The 27,325-nt window shown below is 38.3% G+C and overlaps 1 protein-coding gene across 3 annotated transcripts in view; it reads left to right on the top strand.

Annotated features, from left to right (window-relative positions):
- Positions 1-27,325, top strand: part of FGD4 (FYVE, RhoGEF and PH domain containing 4) — a 222,444-nt gene that overhangs the window by 96,936 nt on the left and 98,183 nt on the right. The window contains exon 1 of one of the 3 annotated variants that reach the window (XM_041735525.1): positions 4,438-4,733. The exons of the other annotated variants lie outside the window; for them this stretch is intronic. The gene's annotated coding sequence lies outside the window, so the exon portion shown is untranslated. Of the gene's footprint in view, positions 1-4,437; positions 4,734-27,325 lie in introns of those variants that run through there. 3 annotated transcript variants of the gene reach the window in all.

Here is a 27,325-nt window from a genome sequence, read left to right on the forward strand (position 1 = left end):
AGATTGAACTGTATTTCTTTCGATGATGTCACAGTTTTACAGGGCTGGGGTTTTGGCATTCTTGTGATCGCAAGCAAGTACCTTGTAAAAATCAATGTGAAGCAGGAATGAAGGTGGCAGGGTCTATTATGATCTGTGGCGTAAGAGGTTTTGCAGGGCCTAAAACCCAACAAGCACCCACGTGCCATTAGTAAGTAGTAGTTGTCATTATAAGAGTGGAATAAGAATATTAATTTTTCAGGGTACCTGGGAGACTTAGTCATTTGAGCATCTAACTCTTGGTTTCCCTCAGTAGTAGTCTTGGGATCAAGCCCCAGTCAGGATCCACGTTCAGTGTGGAGTCTGCTTGTCCCTCTTCTGCTTCTGCTTCTCTCCCCATGGGCGTGCACAGTCTCTCTCTTTCTCAAATAAAATCTTAGAAAAATTAAATTTTTTTGGTAACTGTTTTGTAGGACATTTTCAAATGGCGCTAAGTTCCTGGCTTAGAAGTAGTTATTAAGATGTTTATACCTAACCACTAAATAAATGATCCTTTTAGGGGTTTCTGTTGGCCTGGAGTCCCATGACAGGCTAAGGGTGCCATAATTCGAAAGAGTTTGGGAATAAAACATCATACTAAGAAAAAGAGAAAGGCCAAATAAGGGTTGAATGAAGCCAGGTACGTTCAGTAGCGAAAGGAGGTTGAACAGTCCTCGCAAGGTTATTTGATCACTTAGCCGCACGCTGGCTCCTAGAGCAGATTCTACGTGGTGTTGCTGCCCACCCAGGATATGGAGAAGATAAACGACCGGGCCTCTCTGCTTCCAATGCTTTTTCACCTTGAGAACCTTTCTGGGGATTGTTGGCTCTTTGTCACGTGCCCTACAGCTTACATTTGGAGGCCCTGTTATCAGATTCTGGGCAGTCAGCTGGAGGTGCTGTCATTGTGGACAATGTCAGAATGCCTAGAGGTGACCGGGGCGCTGAAGAGGACACTATTGTTTACGTGCCTTTCTTGGATCTGCCATTGTATTTTCTTTCTCACTTGTTCCTATAGAATCAATTCTCTAGAAATTGTGAGTCATGTTCTTTTTAGATTTTTTTTTATTGTGTCTTGCTACTTAGTAGATCCAAGAACATAGTAGAGTGAACATTGAAAAATATGTGTAGTAGGAATATTATTTTTAGAAAATAATCATTTTGACATTAGGAATTTCAGAAAACAGAGGAACGGAAAATAGCATCAATATTTCTTCCTCATAACTGCTTTATGATTTGGAGGTAGGTATGCCTAAGAATCTTTTCTTTTTTATGTAGTTGTTCATAGTGAGTATTCAGGTATGTATGTACTTTCCCCTTTACTTCCAGGAGCTAGTATAGCAATAATTTTTTTCCCCTTTACTTTGCCCTTTACTTCCCCCTTACTTTTTTTCTTCTCTTTTTTTTTTTTTTAGTTCCAGGAGCTAGCATAGCAATAATGACTTAGACCCAAATGAGGTTCAAATCTTACAGTGAGACACAGAGCTAAATTTCTAAATCTCTGTTTGCACACCTAAAAAAATGAGGATGGTAACATCTACTTTATAGTCCCTGTGAAGTTTAAGTAAAATATTTGTGAAGTGTTTATTACAATGCCTGGCACATACTAAGGGCTCAGTAAATAGTATGTTGTTATTAATATACCATCAACATTTTCCTTATGCCACATCATTTTTGTGACCATATTTTTAATAATTGCATGATATTCTATCAAGTTGCACACATTCTTATGTAATCATTCATCTATTATTTTTTTTAAAGATTTTATTTATTTGTTCATGAGAGACACACATACACAGAGAGAGAGAGAGAGAGAGAGAGAGAGAGAGAGAGAGGCAGGCTCCATGCAGGGAGCCCTATGTGGGACTCAATCCTGGGACTCCAGGATCACACCCCGGCCAAAGGAAGGTGCCCAACTGTTGAGCCACCCAGGCATCCCTCATTCATCTATTACTAGATTCTTAGGTTGTCTCTAAACTTGCACTAGAATAAAGAATTCTGCAGCAAGTGGTTACTCATTGCAAATTTAGTTAAGTGCTCACTATACACAAGGACCTTTGCTTGGCATTGGGAGCACAGGGTCCAGAGTTGTAGTCCCTGGCCTTGAGGGGGTTCACAGTCTGGTGGGGATCAGAGGGGAGATAACTGGCCTGTGGTAAACACCATCACAGTCCCCGTTACTGAGAAAGTACAGAGAAGAGGACAAAGTGTCAGACTGCCTAGAGAGCTTGGAGAAGGCAGGAGAGGTTTGTAGAAAAGGAGTTAAGTGAGTTAATGGGATGGGACCCAGGTTATTAAGAGCTTTTTAAGCCATCACACAGAATTAGTGCAATGGGAACGTCAGTTTTGAGAAGAGAATTGGCATTAGCCATTTAGGTTTTATAGCCTGTAGGGGATAAGATGGAAGCAGAGTTTAATTAGGAAGTTATTAAGGAGACCAAGTGGTAAGAAGTGGCCAGATTGGAAGAAATAGCTCATGACAGGAGCTGTCAGGTTGGTTGTGAAGGTGTCGGAGAAGGCTTGGAGGTGGTCTCTTGGGCATTAGATTGAATGATTGCCAACAATGGAGTTGCCATTTCCAAAAACAAGGAATGATGCAGGGGGAGCAGGTTTGGGGAGAAAATCCGAAGTTGAGTTTTGGGGGCTTATGTTTGAGATATTTAACACCCAGGCAGAGATGTTCAATAGATAATTAGATGTAGGAATTTGGAATTCAATGAGAAAGAGGTTTTTCTGGATAAAGGAGGTATCAGTATATTATATATATAGCATGTTTTACAAACTTGGTATAGTTTTTTTTTTTTTTTTGAAGATTTTATTTATTTATTCATGAGAGACATAGAGAGGCAGAGACACAGGCAGAGGGAGAAGCAGGCCCCATGCAGGGAGCCCGACATGGGACTCGATCCCAGGTCTCCAGAAACACGCCCTGGACTGAAGGCAGTGCCAAACTGCTGAGTCACCCAGGCTGCCCCAAACTTGGTATAGTTTTTTTACCCATTGTTACTCCTCTCATATAGAATTTTCTTTGGTATTTTCACCTTTTAAAAATCCAAATAAACTTCAGAGTCACTTTGTTAAGTTTATTTTCTAAGGTATGTTGGAAATTTTACTACTAACTATATGATAATTATGGAAGACTTGGCATCTTTAAAATAGATCTTTGTATTCAGTAACATATTACATGTCTTCATTTCATTTTCCTTTAACCCTTCTGATAAGAGTTCATTTTTTTTCCCCCAAATAGTTCACACACAGTTCCTGATACTATTCCCAGGAATTGTATACTTTTCATTGCCCTTGTTAGTAATTCCTCTTTCATTGGTATTCTGATAGTTTTTGCCCTTATAAAGGAATTATACTGATATCTTTGGCCATCTCACTGAGCTTCTGGTACTACAAATAATATCCTAATTGATATCCCTGATTTTTTTTTTCCCAGAGAGAATCATATCATCTGCAAATTATTTTTGTCTTTTTCCTTTCAATACTTGTCTCATTTATGTTCTTGCCAGGAAAAGAACTCTTAAATTTAAGATAAGAGGTAACTGTGGAGGCAATTAATACCTGCTTCTAGTCTTAGCTTACAAGTTTTGCTTTGTTTTCACCTTAGGCTTATCCTAATTATTTCTTTGCTCTTTTAAAAATTTATTTCTGATGGATTTTTGGAGTGTCTGGAGTTTATCTGTTTTAGATTTGTGCATTACTTCTAATAGTTGGTTATGGTGTAAAATAGTATTTGGTTTTCAGCCTTTTTGCTTCTTCAAGGACTTACTCTGATTCCTTGAGCAACATGGGTTGAGGGAAAGCTGTTTTCCTGCTGAATCAGCATTTAAGTTTCATGATTGCAGAAACAAACCTATAGAGAGTATGTAACAGAGATTTCAATCCCATAATTGAGTAGGGCTCTAATGAAAAATTTAAATTCAGTATCCCTCCCCTAGCCTCAAAATCCATAAACACAGTAAAAATGAATGTATATGTTATTTTTAAATGATTATATACTCATTTATAAAATGGTTGGTTTTGAAAACTTAATTTCAAACTAAAGCAGTTTTGCAAATTTAAACGTTCTATTTGTCAAAAAGAATCTTTTTAAATACAAAGCCAGGTTCACTTCTTATGCGGATTGCAAATCAGAAAATGATTTGCTAGTGCAGCTTAGATTTCTAGGATGCTTTATTTTGAATTTTCAAGTTAACTTTCAAGTTTTATTTTCCATTTGTCAAGTTAAGCCTCTTGTGACCTTTCTTCCTGAATGAGCAGTGGACACTATCTGAAATGTAAGGACTTTGAACCACCAATGGTAGATTCGCTGAAAAGCTTTTAATTGGCTTGCATTGCCTTGTTTAAATAGCCAAACACCTGCTAGGCAAGCCCTTGCGCATGTGAGTGGCTATATGTTGCTTCCTTTAGGATTTGCAAGGCTGGAGCACAAAGACAGTGATTGTTACCCAATAAGCTGTAGTCACACACTTCTACCAATCGCCTTAGGAGGGCTGGTTACCATGGAATCCACCATCTGTTCACTCCCCGCTGGAATGTGATTATCCTTGCTGGGCTGGGAACTGGGAAGCGTGTGCTGTGTGAAATTATCTGCAATGGACTGGGTTAATGGGAAGCTAGATTTGGCTCGCTGGAAGAACAAATGAAGGGAGTTTTGCTTAAACCATTTGTGACTTCTAATCAAGAGGAAAACATTCAGCCTCTATAAGGTAAGTAACCCTAGTACTGTGTACCCAGTTTGTACTACATTTGGTGTGGGGCACTATCTCCATGTGGTCCAAGGAAAGGGAGCTATAAGCTCTTCTGGAACAAATCTCCAACATTACACACTTCTGTTGTATTGAATTTAAGCAGCTCAGTTATGCCTGTACAATTACATGTTGGTAGAAAAATAAAAGAATTGTTTTTTAATTATTTTAATTTTTTTGTGCCTGTGAAATTGTTATGACCTCTGAAAGTGGCAAAGAGACAATCATTTTTAATGGTTTCTAAGAGTGAGTTATACCGATAGTCTTTGAAATACGCCCATGGCCACAACGTGTTCTCATGCCTGTTCGTCCAATAAGGAAATGTCTCAGGTCAGGGACATTTGTAGGTTATGATTTAATTAATAATTATTCTAGCCCACACGGCTGACCTACCATTACCAGCTCATGTTTTGAAATGCGATGCTTATACAGTTTTATTTTGCAATGCTTTTGCACAAGTTTCAAGGGCCCTGAGCATGTGGAAACAATGTGACGGGGCTCTAACGGCAGGCATGCAGGCACGGTGATAAGGGCAGGGGCAGAGCTAGGGAGACCGGTTTCTTTTTCAAGGGCTTCCTTTGTTTTTCTGGTTCAACAGCCCCTTAAAATGTGTGGTGCATATTGTAAGCAGTCGAAGGAGATTTTGGTGCTAACAAATGGATGACTGACATTTTTCTGTGTGGCTAAGAGGTTGGTAGCTCAAACAAGGGACTACTATGTCCTTTGTAAAGCAGCATTGTATCCCCTTCCCCAAAACAGTGCCCTAAAATATAAAAGTGAAAAACAAAAAGAGTGCTGTCTATACCCTAGATACTCCTTTTGTGTTTTTCTATCATTTAGACCATAGTACCAGGGCTCTGTGAGTCTGGCTAGGTCTGCCATTTTTATTTGATATAGGAAGGGTTGCAAAGAAAAGCTTTGCTTATGCAGCTTGAGTCCTAATTGTGCTGTTTTGCTGTCATCTTAGACATTCATGTCAGTAGGTCATTGGCTTCCTGGAGAGCTAGAAAAGGTCATTGCTAATAGGCCGTACCTGGCTCAATTTTCTTTTCTTTTTTTTTTTTTTTTTTTTAATGATAGTATAAAATTAGATAACCTTGTGTTGGTCAAGGACTTATGGTCTACTTCAAGAACAGGATTTTGGGCCTGACTGCTAGTTGTGGGTTCTTGGTATTAATTGTAGTTTACTTTAAAATTCTTACCTGCTTTTACATTTACTGGCCTAAATGCATCATTATTATTTGAAGTGTTTTTACTATGAAGAAACATACTGGCTCCAAAAAGCATCTTTTTCAATAATAATAGATGTCTGTCTGCTTGAAATTTTCCTTAGCATCTGTAAAAAAAATCTAGGACAATCTTGTATTATTGGGATGAAATTTTCACCTATAAAAACACAAGCAATGTAACTTTGGGGAGGAAAAGAAATAATTTAAGAGTATCTCTATTTAGAGTGTTCATGTTGCTTTAGTTACCTTGTATCTTAACCTGAACAAGCCTTTGAGTAAATGAGTGTGAAATGTGTGAGCATCCATGTGCCTGGGGTGTGGCTACTTCAGCAGTTGAGGAAGGCTGCATATAGCTGTATACTTCTCAAGTTCTCTAGTGTTTGTGAACTTTACTATTTTTATTGTTACTAAATTAAAGTTAGAAGATAGTGTTTTCTTTAGAGTAGGTATTCATGTTAGAATTTCTCAGCATTTTGTGGATATGGACAAACACTTGGTCATTCATTTTCACTTGTAAGCATATTTATTAATATCACCCCTGACTCAGTTTTCGGAGTAATAAATAGTAAAGCCACGAGCATTGTTCGAATGTGGTGAAAAACCTCTTCTGTCAACCACTGACCAGAAGCTAAGGGCTGCTCTTTCAGAAATTAGAGGACTGAAAAGCTGGCGTACTCTTGAAGCACTTGAGATCCCTGCCAGCGTACCTGAGGGACAGGAGTGCATGGTCTGAGAACGTGAGTTCACCTGAGGGCATGTGGTTTTTGGACCTGGTGGTTCTTATTGCAGGTGGTCAGGCATTTGCTACCATTCACAAACATTGTCAGGAGTGAGACTCTCCATCATGTCCATGATCTTGTAACGAGTTCAGACTGTACTCTGTTCTTGGGTCTGCTGCAAAGCATTACTTTTTGGTTCTCACCGTCTTTACCTGAAGGATGCCTAGATTTCTATGATTTCTCAGGCTTCTTCCAACTTTTCAAACTGATGGCACAGTATTTTTCAGTCCTTAAGTACAGCTAAAGATTTTACTAAATGGCAAGTTTATAATGTCAACCCTTATTCAGAGTTATTTCTTATAAAAGTATTATGTAGATGATGAATTGGAAACTGAATAAATTGCTTGTACTGATTCAAACCCGTAACAGTCTGAGTAGACAACAAAATCAGTTCACTACTAGTTCAGGGAAGGCAAGTCTTCCTGTTGCTTCCTTTCACACATGATGCTGGGCTACTGCCTGACTTGACTTACATTCAGACAGGTAAGGTGCAGAGCTAATAAGTAGCACTTAAATACTTAGGTTTTTTCTTCCTATATTTTATTGCCACATTCTTTCTAACTTTTTATTTATTTATGTATTCATGAGAGACGTAGAGGGAGAAGCAGGCTCTTCACAGGGAGCCCAATGCGGGACTCAATCTTTGTACCCAGGATCATGCCCTGAGCTGAAGACAGATGTTCAACCGCTGAGCCACCCAGACATCTCTCTTTCTTTCTTTCTTTCTTTTTTTTTTTTTTTTTTAAGATTTATTTATTTATGAGAGAGAGAAAGAGAGAGAGGCAGAGACACAGGCAGAGGGAGAAGAAGGCTCCACGCTGGGAGCCTGATGTGAGACTCGATCCTGGGACTCCAGGATCGCGCCCTGGGCCAAAGGCAGGCACCAAACCACTGAGCCACCCAGGGATCCCCGACGTCCCTCTTTCTAACTTCTAAACTAAGTCTGTCTCTTTGCTTTTAGAGTACAGATTTTAAATCCATTTTTGTGGTTTATTCTTTTGGGCTGTGTGGCCCATTTGGCCCTTGAGCTGTCAGGGATGATGGAACACTAGGGATGTGGAGAAGAAACTGCGGATGCTATTGTTGCTGATGCTGTATTCGCATGTCCTTGGTGTTGAAGTTGTTTGCATGTTACATGACATTTAAAAATAGATATGCTAAAAGTTGCCTTCTTTTCCCCATCCAACAATTCCATATTGCTGTGGTTTCAAGAAATGCTTAGAATGAATTGATTTTATGCACCAGTAAAATTTTCTATTTGTGTTAAATATAGAACTACAGGATGGGAAGCCTTTAAAGTGTGTAGGAGAATGATGCAAGTTCACCCAAAAGCTAGGGCTCAAATGTGCATTTGGCAGGATGTTTCCCTGTATGAGTATGCCATAGTTTTGATTATCAGCGGCTATTTCTTCTAAGATGCTTCCTCTTCTATGTTTGTAACTGCTTCTATGCTTCTGTAGAATAATAAGGCAAACTTTGTATGAATTGGCAATGAACGGGTCTATGGAAGCAACAGCACGTTCTTGGAATAGTTTTGTGTAACATGCACATCTTCTCATTCAGTTGCCACCACTTCAGGTGTAGGAGTGGCTTGATGGAGTTGTGGTGAGGGTGTCTAGCAATACCTTACTTTTAGAAAAGTTCCATATTTTACAAATAACCCCCACTCTGAGGCTAATTGTTCTTTTGTAACAAATGTGTTCAGTTGCTGACTTCCCTGTAAGGAGTTGTTTTCTTTCCTTCCTTCCTTTGCTTCCTCCTTCTCTGCTTAAATCCTGAGTTCTTTTTCTTTTTTTCTTTCCTTCTTTTTTTTTTTCCCTTACCAATTTTGTGGTCCTGAATTCAGATTAATAAAATCATGAGACAAGGTGTGTTTTCATAAGGCAAATAGATGGAATCTACTGGATTTTTTTTTTTAAGATTTATTTATTCACGAGAGATACAGAGAGAGGCAGAGACATAGGCAGAGGGAGAAGCAGGCTCCCTGAGGGGAGCCTGATATGGGACTCAATCCCGGGACCCCAGGATCACGCCCTGAGTCAAAGGCAGGTGCCCCTATTGGATTTTTTATATCTCTATTATGTTTGGCTAGATGTTTATTTTCACATAATTTTCACATATTGTCACCTATTTTGAAGATCTGTCAGGATAATCTTGTTTTACAGCTCTCATTTTACAGAGAAGAATCTGAGACCCATAAAGATTAAGCAGCATATCCAAGGTCACAAAATTTGAGTTGCAGAAACAGCTAATTTTGAATATTCTGTAATGAATGCAAAGATACAAGGTAAAGTCAACTGACTTCCTACATTGTTAGCCTTATGAGGAGCAGAACATCGGAGTGTCACCCGAAAGTCCCACAGATGTGATTTTCGGTATGCCTAGAGGAGGAGCAGCTTTGAAAGATGGTTCCTCAATAACCAAGGTGATAAACAGTTTTTTTTTAAAAAGTTTAGGCATTTTTAGAAAAGATTTATTTATTATTTTAGAGACAGAAAGCACATGGGGGAGGGGCAGAGGGAGAGAATCACTGGGCTTGATCTTACTACCTGGAGATCATGACCAGAGCGGAAACCAAGAAGCAGATGCTTAACTGACTGAGCCACTCAGGTGCCCCAGAATTGTAGGCATTTAAATGAGAATTTTAATTTTCAAGCCAACTAGATGTTTGTGTTTTTTTAGTTTTCATATTTTCTTCCTTGCAGAAGTAAAATGATGATCAGAATGTTTCTTGGTGATTGTAGAGCCCAGAGCAGAATGTTTCTTGGTGATTGTAGACCTCAGAGCAGGTGGGGTGGAACCATGGGGAAGGACAGCTGAAGGACAAATATAGTTCCACTTGACGGCACATTTGTCATCTGGCTAGTATATTTCTGATGTGGGCTAATGCATCCTCTTTGAACATTGGTGGGGATATACAACCTGGCCTCCCTTTTCTCAGCTTCCCACCATGCCACCCTCCTGCTTATTGAGACCTTCTTTTGGTACGTTACTGTCATCAGTGTTAACCTTGCATTCACTTATCAAATATTTATTGAGCATTTACTCTCTGCTGGGCAGTATTGTGGAAGAGGGGCCACAGAACACAAGGGGCAAGGACTTCAGTGAAGAGTATATAGTAGAAGGGGAAGACAGATAATACACCAATGAACAGTGTTAATTTCAAATAGTGGCAAGTATGTGAAGAAAAAAAACCATGATGTGTTGAGGAATTGTAGGGCAACAAACTTCAGACTGGTTAATCAGGAAACTCTTATCTGGAGTGGTTTCATAAAGCTGAGACACAAGTGATAAGAAGCCAGCGTGATCCAGTGGAGTTAGCAGGGTGGGGCGATGGTGTTATCCCCACTTCACTCAGAAGGAAATCGAGGAAAGCCTATTAGGATCATGCCATCTTCAGTATCCATATTACTGAATATATGCTCTTTTTCAAAGCCAGAGTTTAATGGGCCAGCATGGGAAGGCAGTCAGCACAGTAGTTTACAGCACAAGCAGTCTAGATTTAATTCCATCTCTCATACTGGCTACCTGGAAGTCTCTAGCCAAATTACTTAACCTCTCTGAACCTGTTTCCCCATTTGTTGGAACTTATTGGGTTATTATAGATATCAAAGGAGGTAGTATTCAAAAGCCTATTTAGTGCTAGAGATGTTGGTATCTTGGGGGCATCAGTGATAATCTCATAAATAGTGAAATATTTCCTCTGTTTCACTGTTTGGCAGTGAAAGCCTGGAAGTACTATTATCTTTCTCTCTATAGGGTAAATTTTTCTTTGATTTCTCCCATCATTCCCACCCCTCGCATTCATTCATTCATCTCTCACATTCATTTATTCAACAAACAATTTTGTTGTTTTAAAAACTATATTGAGGTATGATTGACACACAGAAAACCATACATATTTAACATATACGACCTGATGAGGTTTGGAGATAAGTATACACTTGTGAAATCATCACCACAATCTATGCCATAAACCTATCCATCATCTCCAGAACACTTTTTGCGTGTTCATCTGCCTTTGCCAGATTCTGGTTGAAGAACATGATTAGACATGCCCAGTTAACAATCTGTTAACAAATCAGTGTGCATTCAGTGTGCTCGGTGATTTGAGGAGGTGCAGGGGACAAAGGAGTAGGTAATTGTGACCATACAGGTGAAGTAAGCTGGGAATTCTAGGCTGAGGCAGCAAAAGCAGGGAGGCATGAGAGGCCTGGCAAGTGCCAGGAGCTGAGTGCAGAACTTCAGTGCTGGTACGGTTGGGATTTGAGAGTGGAGATCTTAGCTTGCATAGAAGTTTTTACTGTATCCTGTAAAGAATGAGGAACTTTTGAATAGTTTTAAATATTCTGAGAATAGATCTTCAGTTCTGTAGTCTAGAAAGGTAGCTGGCTGCTTAAATGATGGAACCACTGGAACGAATAATATCCAAATTCTTCTTTTGCATCTTTATCTTCTTCTTCTTCACCATCATCTTCATCCACAGCAGGCAGAATTTTTCTTCTCTTATCACCACCACCACCACAATACAGTTGTTCTACCTTACTCTTGATATTTAGATTCTTATTATTATTTAGATACTTATTAGCACATAAGTAAAATTTGCATAGAACAACAACAACAACAAATCCTTAAGAATTTCCTTAGGAAGGCATTGCTTTGGAGATCAACTCTCATTGAGTTTAACCTAGTGTGTGTGACCTTTTTGTTTTTTTGTTGTTTGTTTTTGTTCCCAGGGTTGGAAGAGAGATTGCCACTGCTTTACTTCGGGCATGGGATGAAATAATTACTTTGCTTGCATTTAAGGGTCATTCTGCATGAAATATGGGGGAACAGCAGGTTTTGATCTCTATCTCATGCCTATGAACAGGGCACATGAGCATTGAGGTCAAGTTGCCTAAATACAACTCAAGCTATAGCATCTGTGTTGGTGCTGCTCGTTCGTGTACAGCTGTTTTCTATACCTGCAAAGCACATGAGTTCAAGCAAGTTTAAATGCACTTATAGTACAATCACTGTTATTGCATTAGTTACCAACTTTTAGTGTTTTCTCTGTCAAACAATTCAAAGTGTATTTATCATCTCATTTAATGTTTAACAAGTAGTTGAGATGAGTGGAATTTATCCTCATTGAACAAATATAACTTGCTATGAGATATATACTATTTTCAAATTTACTAATAATTAAATGGTAAACCGGGATTAAAACCTCCGTTCAGGGATCCCTGGGTGGCGCAGCGGTTTAGTGCCTGCCTTTGGCCCGGGGCACGATCCTGGAGACCCAGGATCGAATCCCACGTCGGGCTCCCTGCATGGAGCCTGCTTCTCCCTCTGCCTGTGTCTCTGCCTCTCTCTCTCTCTCCCTCTCTCTGTGACTATCATGAATAAATAAATAAAATCTTTAAAAAAAAAAAAAAACCTCCATTCATTCTGATTTCAATTCTATATTCATTCTCAGCTTTTATGCTCAATGTTCTTTCATTAGAAAACTATTGTATTAACATAGGCAAAAAGCAAAAAAAAAAAAAAAAACTCCCCCCAAACCTGGGAAACTGCAGTAGCTAAGGGAATAGAAAAGTAAGATTACAAAGAGATGAAGAGAGAATTAATGAGTTTTATTGTCTTTAAGAATCCCATAGGTAGTTAGTAATTGTCAAAGAACATGAAAAGTTATTTGAAGAGAGAATTAATGAGTTTTACTGTCTTTAAGAAGCCCGTAGGTAGTTAGTAATTGTCAAAGAACATGAAAAGTTATTTCAAAAAGGAAGAAACATAAATTACTCATACATGAGAATAAAGTTTTATATAACTAGCTATCAATGAAATATACAAAATAAATATTCCTTTATTACACTGGCAAAAATTTTCTGAATGGGTATATTTTAGACTGGCACCCTTGCTTGCTTTGGAGGTCAGTGAAAATTTATATAATTTTTTGGAAAGCAATTCAGTAATATGTATTATCTTAATTAGAGAATATTTTGTTGTAAAGGGAAAGAATACCCTATAACTTAAGGGAAAAAGTTACATTCTGGAGCCAAGGACAGTGCACTCATCCAGGCCTCACAGGAGCCTGGAGCTAAGACAGTTACACTCTCTCTCCCTCAGATGGGCCTTTTCTGTCTTTCCGTGTGGATGGTGGAAAACAAGGCCACGTCAAATCTCATTCACACCACTTTCTAGTCCCAGTGCCCAGCAGAAACAGAGTACAACTACTGATGCCTTGGAGAGAGATTCTGATGGTGAAGCATTGGTCATCACATCAGATGTGGCCATGGAACACAGAGGTCATTTGACTTATCTGCCAACTCAGATGGTCCCGTGAAGCAGAAACTCTTTGAAAGGGGAGTAAAGCAAGCAAATATGAGAACACACCTGGTACATGTATCATTAGCACTAAAAATGTTCGTGTCTTTTGATCCCACAGTCTGAATTTTAGAAATCTACCAGTAGTAAGTTACCTAGTGATCCACTGAATGATTTATCACATCACATCAGATGCTCCAGTGGAATGGAGAGAAACAGGAAACTACAGATATGTTCTGTAGGGAGATGGCTACATGAATTATGGCTTAGTCATGAGATTATGTGTTATACAAATATTAAAGAATTTTTCCAAAAAAATATAGAAAAATGCTCACAATGGAATGAAATATGCATACATGTTGTTTACACTGTACTAAGTTACATTTTATATATAATACACAGAAAAAATGCTAGAGGGAATTAATGCCAAATACCAGTAACTACTAGATTTTATTGATTTTTACTTACTAATTTTTGAAAGATTTATTTATTTATTCATGAGAGACACAGAGAGAAGCAGAGACATAGGTAGAGGGAGAAGCAGGCTTCCTGCAAGGAACCCAATGTGGGACTTGATCCCGGCCCCGAGAACACGCCCTGAGTTGAAAGGCAGACGCTCAATGGCTGAGCCACCCAGGTGTCCTGACTACTAGATTTTAGAATCACTTTTGTTATTTACAACTTGTCTGTAGATTTTATTTTAAGTAATCTCTACACCCAGGGTGGGATTCAGATTCCCAACCGCAAGATCAAGAGTTGCATGCTCTACCTACTTAGCCAGCCAGGCACCTCTTGTCTGTCGATTTTAAATGATTGACAATGGCCTTACAGTAATCTTAAAATTTAAAAACATAATATAAAATGACTCATTAAAATCTGGTAGAGAAGATAAACCTATCTTAAGTAAAACAATAGTAACTGACATAACGTAGTATGTGTTTTTGTGTTATGGATTGTGTAATAAAAACTTAAGAATGGATTTCCTAATAATTAGACTCTTTGTGAGTGGCATGGTGTTTTCAAGAGCTATTTTCCTATCACTGATGATACTCAAATAGAAATCAGACAAGCACTTAGAAGAATTATGGAGATTCATCTGTCACATACAAACAGATGGCATCTAAAGTCCTTTTTAACCCCAATGTTCTGTTAGAGAAACAGGTTTACTATGGAGTGATTATTAAAAAAAAAAAAAAAAAAGGTATATAATTCGATGTTAGGGGAAGATACACAAGGGTAAGTAGCTTTTGTGAAAGAGATGTGAAATTCTTATATCGGAGATGTCACAATCTATAGGACCTTAAGCAGGAGGCAATGAATTTTAAAATTGTCAGACGTTGAAGGATGTGATAGTCGGGGATTGGATTATGTGATGGAAGTCATTTTAAGGTCTGCTAATGATTGATGCTAAGGCAAGTTTTAGATTTGTCCATTTATGGATAAAGGATAGTAACATAATTGGCTTGCCAAATGGGAGAAACATTTCCCTTGTTCATCTTCTAGTGACATGAGTGAAATTATTATACAAAACTTAAATTGAACAAGAGCAGAGTCAAGCTAGTCTGCTTGTTGGTGGGTTTAACTGTATTCTGAGAAGAAAACTTCAGGGTGTCCAGCCATAATTATTTTTATGTTTTGGTGGTTATGTTAAATTATGGCAGTAATATATTTACAGCTATGCTACAAATTCAACCTGATTGTTTAACTCTCAAACATTTAAATTTTTTGAAGCTATTCACAACGGCACAGGAACCAAGGACCTTTAATTTTACGTGTGTGTGTGTGTGCGTGTGTGGTAGGGAAAGGGTCATCTTTTTGCCAAAGTAAAGAACGTTTCTGTTCATTAGAAAAAAGGTACAACTTCTTAAAGAGTAAGCTGATCTCAAGGTTGACACTTAGTGTATCATTTTCTGTAAAGCTGATTTCCCCTCTTTAAAAAATTGGAATAAAATTATTATTGTAAAATGATCAATAATCTAGCTCTTCTTTTTTTTAAGATTTTATTTATTTATTCATGAGAGACACAGGCAGAGACATAGGCAGAGGGAGAAGCAGGCTCCCCGTGGGGACCCTGATGAGGGACTCGATCCCAGGACCCTAGGATCACAACCTGAGCCAAAGATGGATGCTCAACCACTGAGCCACCCAGGTGCCCCAATAATCTAGCTCTTCTTGATTATTTTTCTGCTTTTTGTTTATTGTATACATTGAGTCTGTTCTGTGATGATTAACAATTTCTAGACCATTTCTGAAAAGTACATCTTCAACTCTTTAGTGCCCCACTTCGAGGGCTCTAAGGAGTAGAGTGTTTATGACTTTGAGCTCACTTAGCACCCAGTCCCTATTACAGTTTGTCACTGCCTTTTTGTCATAGAAAATTGTCAAAATAATTATTTTCTCAGAAGAACCAGCTCCTACCTGGTATACTAGCCACTAGTTAATTCAATAGTTTAACTAAAATGTGCAACAGCTTTTAAAAATTGGCTCTCGTAATATCTGTATTTATGTAAAATGTTTAAAATCTATCCAAACATGAAATTAGTTTGTTACATATAATTCAGTAATAAAATACTGAAGCAGTGTGAATGCTGAGGCATGAAATGGCTATAAGTTGTACGGTTTGGGTTTTTAAACAAACAAACAAAAAAGTGTTAAATTGTGCTCCTTTAAGACACTGCTCAACTCTCAGTCTTCCAGTACACCTTTCTTTTCAGTTGCATTCCTCTCTGAGCTCCTGAAGCACTCTGTGGTTATATCTGTTATCAGCATATTTTGCAATTGACTGTTATCTTGTGTCTTTACCCAACTTGATTGATTTCCTGAGGCCAGGAACTGTTTTACTCATCTTAAATCCCCAGCTTTTGGCTCCACACAGAACTCATGCTTAGATTGTTGAACTGAACTAAAACTAATGAAAAAATGTCAAGGAACTTAACCCAAATTGCCAGCGATAGTTATATGCTGCCATTTCAACGACTGGAAGATAAGGAAGGTATCACCCCATAAGATAGTAACTACCTCACCTACCTCCTGTGTCTCTACTTCTGGAAAGAGCCCTACTCCAAAAAGAGAATTAAACAAATCTCCTTAAACCTCTGATGGTTCTAGATTCATTCTTGTCTCTTCGTGACTAAATTGGGTGCTGCTGGAGGTCATGGATTTTGTTGATCAAATTTACTCACGGGTGGTTAAAACCCAGCAAATGGAAAGTGCTAGATAAAGCTTTCTAATGGAAGGAATGAGGAGAAGAATGAGTATTGCCCAGAGGTCTTCAGAGTGTTTGAAGAATTACTGGTTTTTCTACTCATGGAATTTTAGGCTTGGTTGGTTAAAAAAAAAAAAAAACCAAGATTACTTTATCTTATGTCATTATGATAATCACATATCTTAGATATAATGTACTGGAATTCTGGCAATACTTGGTGACAAGTCATCATAAACATCAGACTTGTAGGTTATATAATGGCATAATACTTAAATGAGTTGTCAGACCAAAATCCTTTATATTTTTTTCTTTTACAAAAAACACAAGTGTTCCACATTTGTGGAACTTCTCCATGTGAAGAGAAGTCTGTTAGTACATATTTAAGAGGTTCTTACCTAGCAGATATATTGAAAAAATAAGCAAAACTTGTCTTTTTGAAGTAAAGGTAACATTTTAATGAGTGAGAAATTAACTGCAATCAGCAGAGAGAAAAAGGGCATTATGAACAAAGCATTTTTGAAATACTGTTTGGAAATATTTCCATTATTGTGTCATCACTGAAATAGATATAAGTGTATCTTTCATTTTTAAAAATTTCCTTTAAAAAAACCATTTCTGCGTACACATTTAAACTTAAATACAAGATCTTTTTTAGCTTGCTTTAAAATCTTTGAGATAGTTATAGTAGGGTTTAGACCAAATTTAAAAAAAAAATGTAACACTTTCTAAGACGTCAAGGCAGATGGAAGTATACTAGAAGAATTTCAAGGAAAACTTTTGCATAATTGAGATGGGATTTAAAAATGTGTGTCATGATTTAGTAAGTGTGGCCAATGATGTACTTCTTCCCTGTAGAATAATGAAATGTTCCTCAACTAGGGGCAGTCATTAAAACCAAGTATGGAAGTAAACCAACTGAGATATGCTCTTTCAGATGGTTATATCATTAAATATTTAACCAATATTTAAAAAAACAAAACCAGGATGCTTGGGTGGCTCAGTGGTTGAGCGTCTGCTTGATCCCCGGGTTCCTGGGATCAAGTCCCCCATTGGGCTCCCTGCAGGGATCCTGCTTCTTCCTCTCCCTATGTCTCTTCCTATGTCTCTGCTTTACTCTCTGTGACTCTCATGAATAAATAAATAAAATCTGTTTAAAAATAAATAAAAAAAACAAAGATTGAATCACACAAATCCCTCAAAAATAGTACTTTATCTTTACCTCATCCTACTTTAAGTTTTTTTTACAGTATGCATTTTAGTGCAGTAATATTTGTATTACTTACAGTGATACCTGTATTACATAAACACATTAATATATTTAATATATTTAGTTATGCATTTATCCATACACACTTGGAGTTGGAATGTCCAGTTTTCACACTGAGAGGGATGTGCCATCAAAAAATTTGGAGCATTGTTCTAGCAAGCCCTCCTTTACCTCCCTACACCCACGGTAGTAACAGGCCCCATCCAGACTTGTCAGTCACCATTCTACTTGTCTGCTCTCTCTTTGACTCCTTGGAAGGGACCTTCTAATGAGATAGTATTAAGCACCTGATACAGTGTGCAGAGGGCCTATAGAAATGAATGGGACAGTTATGGTCCTTGTTCTCCAGAAGCTTTGAGAATAGCAGGAAAGACAAATGCTGAACAAGGACATTGCATGAACTTTCATTTAATTGCAGTTGTAAATAAGTGTTGAAAGGAAACCTACGTGGGATAGTGAGACCTAATCATAAGAAAGATCTTAAGGCCGCAGAAACTGAGAAGAATAGTGTGGTTGAAGGAAAATGAGATGCCATTGAAAGTGATGGTGCAGATTAAAAAAAAAAAAAATTCCCGGCTTCTTAGTAGTGAGCCAGGTTAAGCTTACTAGGTAGAAGCTCAAAAATACCTTGTGAATAAACGGATAAAACTATTTCAGAACAAACGTCAAATTGATGGATCACAGTCTTATTTGATCCACACAATGGTTTTGAGTTTTGAAATTTAAAAAAAATCCTTTCTCCAGGTTGCCACAAGTAACTCTAATTCATACTGTTTTAGACTGGTATCCTTACCCATTTGTGTTATGTATCTAGATGCTGAATACATTTGCCTTTGCTGCTCTGTATAGAGGATAAAGGTTATGCCATACTCTACAGTGAGCTATTGACTAATATGAGATTGAGTTCTAGAGATTAATGTACAGTGTTATGTCTTAAAGACTATATGGATATTTTATTATCTTTAGTATTATACTGAAATCTGGTTCACCATTATTGGTAAAGTCACAATACATAAATTGCTAGGATAATAACTTGAAAATTTCTAGCAGGTAAATTGATAATTTATCATGCATCCATTCATCAATTTAAGACCCATATGATGGAAGTTGGCTGTTTTCTTTCTTTCTTTCTTTTTTTCTTAGTTCTCTTATTTTAAAAGAGAAGTGACAAATTTTTTTTTAAGATTATTTGACATAGAACACGAGCATGCACACACACAAGCATACACACAGGCACGAGCATGCACACACTCAAGCAGGCACAAGCAGAGGGTGAGGGAGAAGCAGAAGCAGATTCCCTGCCAAGCAGAGAGCCCAATGTGGGGCTCCATCCCAGGACCGTGGGATCACACCCTGAGCAGAAGGCAGATGCCTAACTGACTGAGCCACCCAGATGCCCCTTAAGTTCTCTTTTTATCTTTGATCTTCTTTCCTACCATTTACTGAACTTTGGAATGACTAATACTCTATTTTTCTTTCTTTGCAGTTTTCTTTATTTCTGTAATATATTCCTGAGATTCATCCAAAAGGAAACTACATGTTTAAGTGTTATTATCTGTGGGATAAAAGGGAAGAAATAAGTAGAATGGGTGATTTGCAGACAGGACAGTGCTGGTTATATTTAGTTTATCTTTTCATATTCTGAGTTTGTCCTTTAAGAATATAAGGCCCAACACAAAAGGCTAAGCAGCTGCTGTTACACCAGCAAGCTGTGCATTATTAGGATCTTGAGGAAAGGAAGACAAATAATTAAATGAAATCTGGATGAGGCAGCTGATCAAAAAGAGAGAGAGAAACAAAAGTCTTCCCTCTTTTCTCCCAAATTAGTAGCAAGTAACTGGCTGTACTTTACCCTTTTTCTGACCTGCCAAGGGCAAAGCCTAAGTTTTATTTTCTTAAAGCCTCAAAGGACTCTTTTCTGGACGCTGCATGGCTATTTCAAAGTTGGAAAAAATAATAGGTTCCTGTGGAAATTTATGAAAAGAAAACATTTTTCTTGATTTCCTTCTCAAAACCGGTGATTGATAGAGGGAACATGGTTTGGGAACATATTTTGAAAGCAAAGTGGCAAGAAATGAAGCTAGAAAGGTAAGCAGGGGACAGAGACTTAAGGCCTGTGTGGAGTTTGGATTCATTCTGAGTGCAGTAAGCAGCCACTGAGGATCTCAGCTGGCAAGTGATGAACAGCTCTGCAAGCAGCAGCAAAGTTTGCAAATCTGCCACAGATTTCCTCACCATACAGCCTGAAATAAGGTGCTTTCCCTCCCACTGCTGCCTAACAAAACCTCACTAAACCCTTCAAGATAAAGTTTAGTCTTCTCTTCTCCAGTGAAGAAGGTAGCTTTCAGATAAATGGAAATGAAAGCATAAAGCTGAAAGAGAGAGGTTGCTGTTGGAAATAGATGGTTTAGAATCTTCTGCATAGTGGAAGAGTTGCAGCCTTCAAGTGAGTCAGTTTCCCAGAGTAGATACTGAAGAAAGAAGAATGCAAAGGATAGTATAGGCAGTAGACAGTCTGTGATAGGGAATTCATAAGCATGAACAGATAGATTGGCCATAGGCTGGCTGAGGTTGGGTATCATAAATTCATGGTGGAAAATGTTTTAGTCGCAATAATTTTTTATTGTGGTAAAATATAACATAAAATTGACCATTTTTGCTGTTTTTAAGTATGTAATTGTGTGGCATTCATATAGTCATCCTGTTCTACTACCGTCCCCACCAGCCATCTCCAGAACTTTTTCATCTTCCACAACTGAAATTTTATATCCATTAAAATAGTCGCAACGGTATTTTGTTCACACAAAATGGCAACCTCAGCACCAGAAGCCTGTGGGATATTGCTGTGGTGTGCACAGGGGAAAGGGCCACAGTGAAGGACAAGAAACTGCCAGAGAAGGCATTTGTAAAGAATGACTGTTGTGAGGTGGCTGAGGCAGAAGGACTGTGATAGGGATTGACCAGTGAAGAGAAACAGTTATCTAGTGTGTGTCCAGCATCATATTAAGTGCTGTATTTATGTTGTTTGATGAAGAGCTATTATGAGAGCTATTATGAGAGCTAATAAGAATAGATTCATTCAAGAGTTTAGGAAAGGAAGGAATCCAGGTGGTGGCAAGATGAGTGTAGAATTTGAAATCTCAGAATTAACTTCTTGCTGAAGTGAATGTGATTTCCTAAAGGAAACACACAGCTCTTCCAGTGTAAGGTTGTCACTTGGCACTGATGAAGTGGAACCCAAGGAAGCTGTGCAAAAATAATAATCATAATTAAAGAAGAAACACTATATTTAACAATTTGTTTCTCCTTTGAATATAGATCATGCCAATTACCTGGGATTAGTACAAAGGCTAAATGAGATAAAAAGGGGGCACCTGGGTCATGAGGCTGGTTGAGGGTCTGGCTCTTGGTTTCTGCTCAGGTCATGATCTCGGCATCATGACCTTGAGCCCCACTTGAACTCTGTGCTCAGCAGGGAGTCTGCTTGAGATTCTCTCTCCCTCTCCTTTCCCACTCATACTTGCGTGCCCACGTGTTCTCTCTCAAATAAACAAATCTTTTTAAAAAACCAAACTTGCCAGATGTGAGGTGGACCGTAATGGGGCAAAGGCAAAATGCCAAAAGAGAGACAGATCACCAATTTAAAGTGCATTTACTCCTGGGCTATATGTGTGAACATGTGAAATGAGTGGTGTGATGCAGGAAATCCATACAGGTAAAATCAAACAGCCTATAATTGGGGTATAGAGATCAATTCCATAATTTAGGTTGGAGAAAGTGTTTTTATTCTCTAGGATTATGTATTTTTATTAGAGAAATATTAAAGTCAGATGACATTTCAGGTACAATATTTCTTCTATATACCTAAAATACACAAGCTATCTCCATCTACATGTCATAAGAGAGATGTGTAGCTCTCTGTGGCTTTCCAAAGTACAAGAGTAATGGAATTGAATTAGAACCCAGAATGGACAGCAGTGTAATCTAGGATTATAGTATCATCTATCCATAAACTCTGGTCTGAGGGGTACTGTCTACTTTAACACTGCTCTGTGTGGTTGGGACTTAACTGAGCATGTAACTGTGGAATTAATATAAAGCATTTATATTAAGTATTTTTAAAAGAATAAAGATTCAGGGATAGTAACTTGCTTTGGAGATCTGTATGAAAATAATTTGGTACAAAAATATTTAAGCGATAGCATTTACCTGGCATGTATTCAAAAATTTTAGTTCTTCATTAAGGCTCACAGACATGCAAAATGGAATTATGCATCAGTCGGTTGGCTTTTTAAATTAAAAGGTGTTTTTTTGGGCAGCCCAGTGGCTCAGCAGTTTAGCGCCACCTTCAGCCCAGGGTGTGATCTTGAAGACCCGGGATCGAGTCCTACATCAGGCTCCCTGCATGAAATCTGCTTCTCCCTCTACCTGTGTCTCCGCGCCCCTCTCTCTCTCTCTCTCTCTCTCTCATCTCTCATGAGTGAATAAATAAAACCTTAAAAAAAAGGTGTTTTTTAGGCCAACAAGGGGATCATTTTATTTTTTTTTAATTAATTTTTATTGGTGTTCAATTTACCAACATACAGAAAAACACCCAGTGCTCATCCCGTCAAGTGTCCACCTCAGTGCCCGTCACCCATTCCCCTCCAACACCCGCCCTCCTCCCCTTCCACCACCCCTAGTTCGTTTCCCCGAGTTAGGAGTCTTTATGTTCTGTCTCCCTTCCTGATATTTCCCAACATTTCTTCTCCCTTCCTTTATATTCCCTTTCACTATTATTTATATTCCCCAAATGAATGAGAACATACACTGTTTGTCCTTCTCCGATTGACTTATTTCACTCAGCATAATACCCTCCAGTTCCATCCACGTTGAAGCAAATGGTGGGTATTTGTCGTTTCTAATTGCTGAGTAATATTCCATTGTATACATAAACCACATCTTCTTTATCCATTCATCTTTCGATGGACACCGAGGCTCCTTCCACAGTTTGGCTATTGTGGCCATTGCTGATAGAAACATCGGGGTGCAGGTGTCCCGACGTTTCATTGCATCTGAATCTTTGGGGTAAATCCCCAACAGTGCAATTGCTGGGTCGTAGGGGCAGGTCTATTTTTAACTCTTTGAGGAACCTCCACACAGTTTTCCAGAGTGGCTGCACCAGTTCACATTCCCACCAACAGTGTAAGAGGCTTCCCTTTTCTCCGCATCCTCTCCAACATTTGTGGTTTCCTGCCTTGTTAATTTTCCCCATTCTCCCTGGTGTGAGGTGGTATCTCATTGTGGTTTTGATTTGTATTTCCCTGATGGCAAGTGATGCACATTTTCTCATGTGCATGTTGGCCATGTCCATGTCTTCCTCTGTGAGATTTCTCTTCATGTCTTTTGCCCATTTCATGATTGGATTGTTTGTTTCTTCGCTGTTGAGTTTAATAAGTTCTTTATAGATCTTGGAAACTAGCCCTTTATCTGATATGTCATTTGCAAATATCTTCTCCCATTCTGTAGGTTGTCTTTTAGTTTTGTTGACTGTATCCTTTGCTGTGCAAAAGCTTCTTATCTTGATGAAGTCCCAATAGTTCATTTTTGCTTTTGTTTCTTTTGCCTTTGTGGATGTATCTTGCAAGAAGTTACTGTGGCCGAGTTCAAAAAGGGTGTTGCCTGTGTTCTCTTCTATGATTTTGATGGACTCTTGTCTCACATTTAGATCTCTCAAGGGGATCATTTTAATATCAAATTGTTTGATTTTATTAGATTGTTATCAGAAGACTAAAGAGTGCAAAATGGGTTAAGATTTAGATTAGTTTTGTTCTGTGAAAATGGAGATTGTCTCTCAGTTAAATAACATTGGAGAATGAATATAAGGATTTTACTCCTTAGTTAATAATTGAAAGTCACAGGTATTTATTTTTTTTCCCTATTCCTGTCCTATCTGAACAAAGTGGCTTTCACTTGGTATAACTCTCTTGTTATTTATTGCCAAAATGTTTATTAGTAAATAATAAAGCCACCTTTGCCATTAGTACATGGAACTCTTCAATTATGACAGATGCTGTGTTGGGTAGCCTTGAGTAAAAATGCTACGTCAGACAACTTAATCCACACCATTTTTTAAAACGTTGTAGATTAATGTTAATTTCAGGAAGCACAAGTTTCATGGTAAAATTTTTGTGTTCCATCATCTCCATTAGAAATAGTAAGCTATTGGGGTGCCTGAGTCGGTTAAGTGTCTGCCTTCGCTGAGGTCATGATCCCCAGTTGAGATCCCTGCTCAGTGGGGAGTCTGCTTCTCCCTCTGCCCACCATTCCCCCTGCTTGTGTGTCTGCACACACTCTGTCAGATAAATAAATAAAATCTTGATAAAAGAATACCATGTGAATGTTGGGCAGAACTTTCTCTTTCCCCTATCAATTGTGAAGGATAACCTCTCTCGAAGGAGGAAGGAGGAGATGCCTAAGAGCAGAGTCCCAGCCCATTAGGTCCTCAATGCACAGGCTATTTTGTGAATAGCTGTGAATTGTTGAGCATTGACTATAGGTATTTTCAGGGCTGATATCTGTGACAAATAATCTTACAAAATCAACAAAATTGCCATACATTTATTTGAAAGGTCCTTTTAAATATACTACCATAAATTTCAGTGTTCCCAAATGGACTCTATGTAGAGAACTAATTAGGTCACTTCTGAAGTTAAGATTTTTAAAAATCACAGGAAACATAAAATGAACCAGTGATTATCTTTACTATGATGAGAAAGGCAATGAACATACCAAAAATCATAGTTTTGGGTTTACACTAAGACAAACCATCCATTTCATGGCCATTTCATGGCCTGTTGCTTTTATTTGCTCCATAATTTTTTAAATTAAGGAATAATTTATTAACAACAAAATTCTCCCTCCTTAGGATAGAATTCTGAGTTTTGACGATTGTATATGGTCATATCATATAGAATCATATATGTATCCTATGATTCTATATGTCATTCTGGAAAAGGGAGCCCATAGGGACATAAATCTGAAGTAGGACGTAGTGTGGGGAGAGACTGATTCATTACAAAAGGACATAGTAAATAAAATTTTTTTAAAAAGGTCATGATGGACTATTTGAAGTAGATAGAACTATTCTAGATCCTCATTGTGGTGGTGGTTACATGACTAAATGCAATTGTCATAAATGTCCAGTTAATTAACATATAGTCTAATATTGGTTTCAGGATTAGAGTTTAGTGAGTCCTCACTTACATATAAGACCCAGTGCTCATCACAAGTGCTCTCCTTAATATCCATCACCCATTGAGCCCAGCCCCTACCCACCTCCCCCCCCGCAACCTTCAGTTTGTTCTCTATAATTAAATCTTGTGGTTTGGCTTCCTTTCCTCCCCCACCCCCCTTTTTTATCCCCCTTCCCCTATGATCATCTGTTTTGTTTCTTAAATTCCACATATAAGTGCAATCATATGGTATTTGTCTTTCTCTGACTTATTTTGCTTAGCGTAATACACACTCTAGCTCCATCCACATTGTTGCAAATGTCAAGATTTCATTCCTTTTGATGGCTGAGTAATATTCCACACACACATATATTTACACACACCATGTCTTTTGGGGGGCAATTCAGGGAGGGGCACAGGGAGAGAAAGAAAGCAGGCTCTATGCCCAGTGCAGAGCCCGAGGTGAGGCTGGATCTCATAACTCTGACATCATGACCTGAGCTGAAATCAAAGAATTGGACACTTAACCACGAGCCCCATACCACATCTTCTTTATCCGTTCATCAGTTGTTGGATATTGGGCTCCTTCCATAATTTGGCTATTGTTGATAACTCTGCTAATAAACATTGGGGTGCATGTGCCCCTTTGAATCAGTATTTTTGTATCCTTTGGATAAATACCTAGTAGTGCAATTGCTGGCTCATAGGGTAGTTCTGTTTTTGAAAGTTGACTTCTTTCTAATGTATATGTGAGTGTCCTTAGTTCATTCCTTCTTACTGCTCAGTGTTATGCCATTGCATGGATTTACCACAGTTTGCTTATCCATTCACTAATTCAAGGTTGATTGGATGTTTCCAGCTTTTGGTGACTATGAATAAAGCCCCTGTAAACTTTCCTGTACAGGTTTTTTGTGTGGATGTGAGTATTCATTTCACTTGATTAAATACTTAGGAATGTGATTGCTGAGTCATATGGAAGTGCATGTTTAACTTTGTAGAAACTTCCCTGGCTACTATTGGGTAGCTTAGAATTTAGTTACAAGTTTGTGGTAGATGCTGAACATAATCACAGATTACCACTTATGGACAATGAGCATCAATGTTAATAGTTATATTTTATTTTAATTATCATTTGCTGCAAATCATGTTTTGGTTTTCTGGCTTTCATCTATAAAAATTCAAAAGTAGGCTCCATTATATCTTAATTTATTGTACAAAAGTGAATTTAATTTCTTAAAGGTTGTCATTTTACTAGTGTTATTGGCCAAAATATTTAACCTCTTAAACCTCATTTTCTCTTCTACAAAATGGTAATTGCTATTTCCTACCTTACTTGTATTATTCCTTTTACAGAAAATTCTGTAAAATAGTGATAAATTAATACCTTACAGTGAGGATTTAATGAAATGCTACATGTAAAGTGCCTAACAGCACCTGGCACAAAGTAAATGTTAACTATAAAAAAAAGAAAAGGTATTTATTTGTTTGAAAACCAAACCTGAGTTAATTCAAACATTGCTATCAAAGCTCAGAAAGCACTGAAGTTGGGGCATTTTTATGACAGGAAAATGTTCTGTTTTTTACATTACTGAAATTTGCCAAGGTTAAGTGGTCTTGGAATCAAATATAGACAGTTTTCCTGCCACAGTGAAATTCAAACACTTGGGTGGAGTTTGCAAAGGAAATAAAAGAATTTACATTTCTTCTTTCTTTGACTCCTTTTCTCCATGTTTCTTTTTTTTTTTTTTTTTTTTAAGATTTTGTTTATTCATGAGAGACACACACACAGAGAGGCAGAGACACAGGCAGAGGGAGAAGCAGGCTCCATGAGGGATCCCAGGACCCCAGGATCACGCTGTGGGCCGAAGGCAGGCACTAAACCACTGAGCCACCCAGGGATCCCCTTCTCCATGTTTCTAATTATTCTTTTTAGATTTGTTGTAAAACCTATTCATGCCTAGTATGTAAACAGATTTCTTTTATTAAGAATTAAGCTGATAACCCCCCTACTTCCTGATGAACATGTGGAAGTTATCGTGAGTCTCAAGTGAATGAATACACAGCCCTGCACACTTTGACCTGAACATTGCCCTCCTCCCCTGAGATTGAGCAAGTCCTAAGCAGGTGCACATGAACCAGAGCTTTAGGCCATCGATAAGTGAGTTAAGACTCCAAACCAGGCAAGGCTCTGCCCCAGTAGTTCTCCAAGTGTGGTCCCTGACATGTGGTCCCAGACCAGCAGTGTCAGTGTCACTTGGGAGCTTTATTTTTTTTTAAAGATCCATTTATTTATTTATGATAGACATAGAGAGAGAGGCAGAGACAAAGGAGGAGGGAGAAGCAGGCTCCATGCCAGGAGCCTGACGAGGGACTCAATCCCAGGACCCCAGGATCCTGTCGTGCCCTGGGCCAAAGGCAGGCGCCAGACTGCTGAGCCACCCAGGGATCCCCACTTGGGAGCTTTAGAAATGTAAAATCCGGAGCACCCCCACAGACTGATTGAATTCAACTCTGGAGATGGGATTAGGCAATGTATGCTTTGAAATGCCATCC

This window comes from Vulpes lagopus, chromosome 21 (assembly GCF_018345385.1).
Source record: "Vulpes lagopus strain Blue_001 chromosome 21, ASM1834538v1, whole genome shotgun sequence".
In the NCBI taxonomy this organism is placed as follows: domain Eukaryota; kingdom Metazoa; phylum Chordata; class Mammalia; order Carnivora; family Canidae; genus Vulpes; species Vulpes lagopus.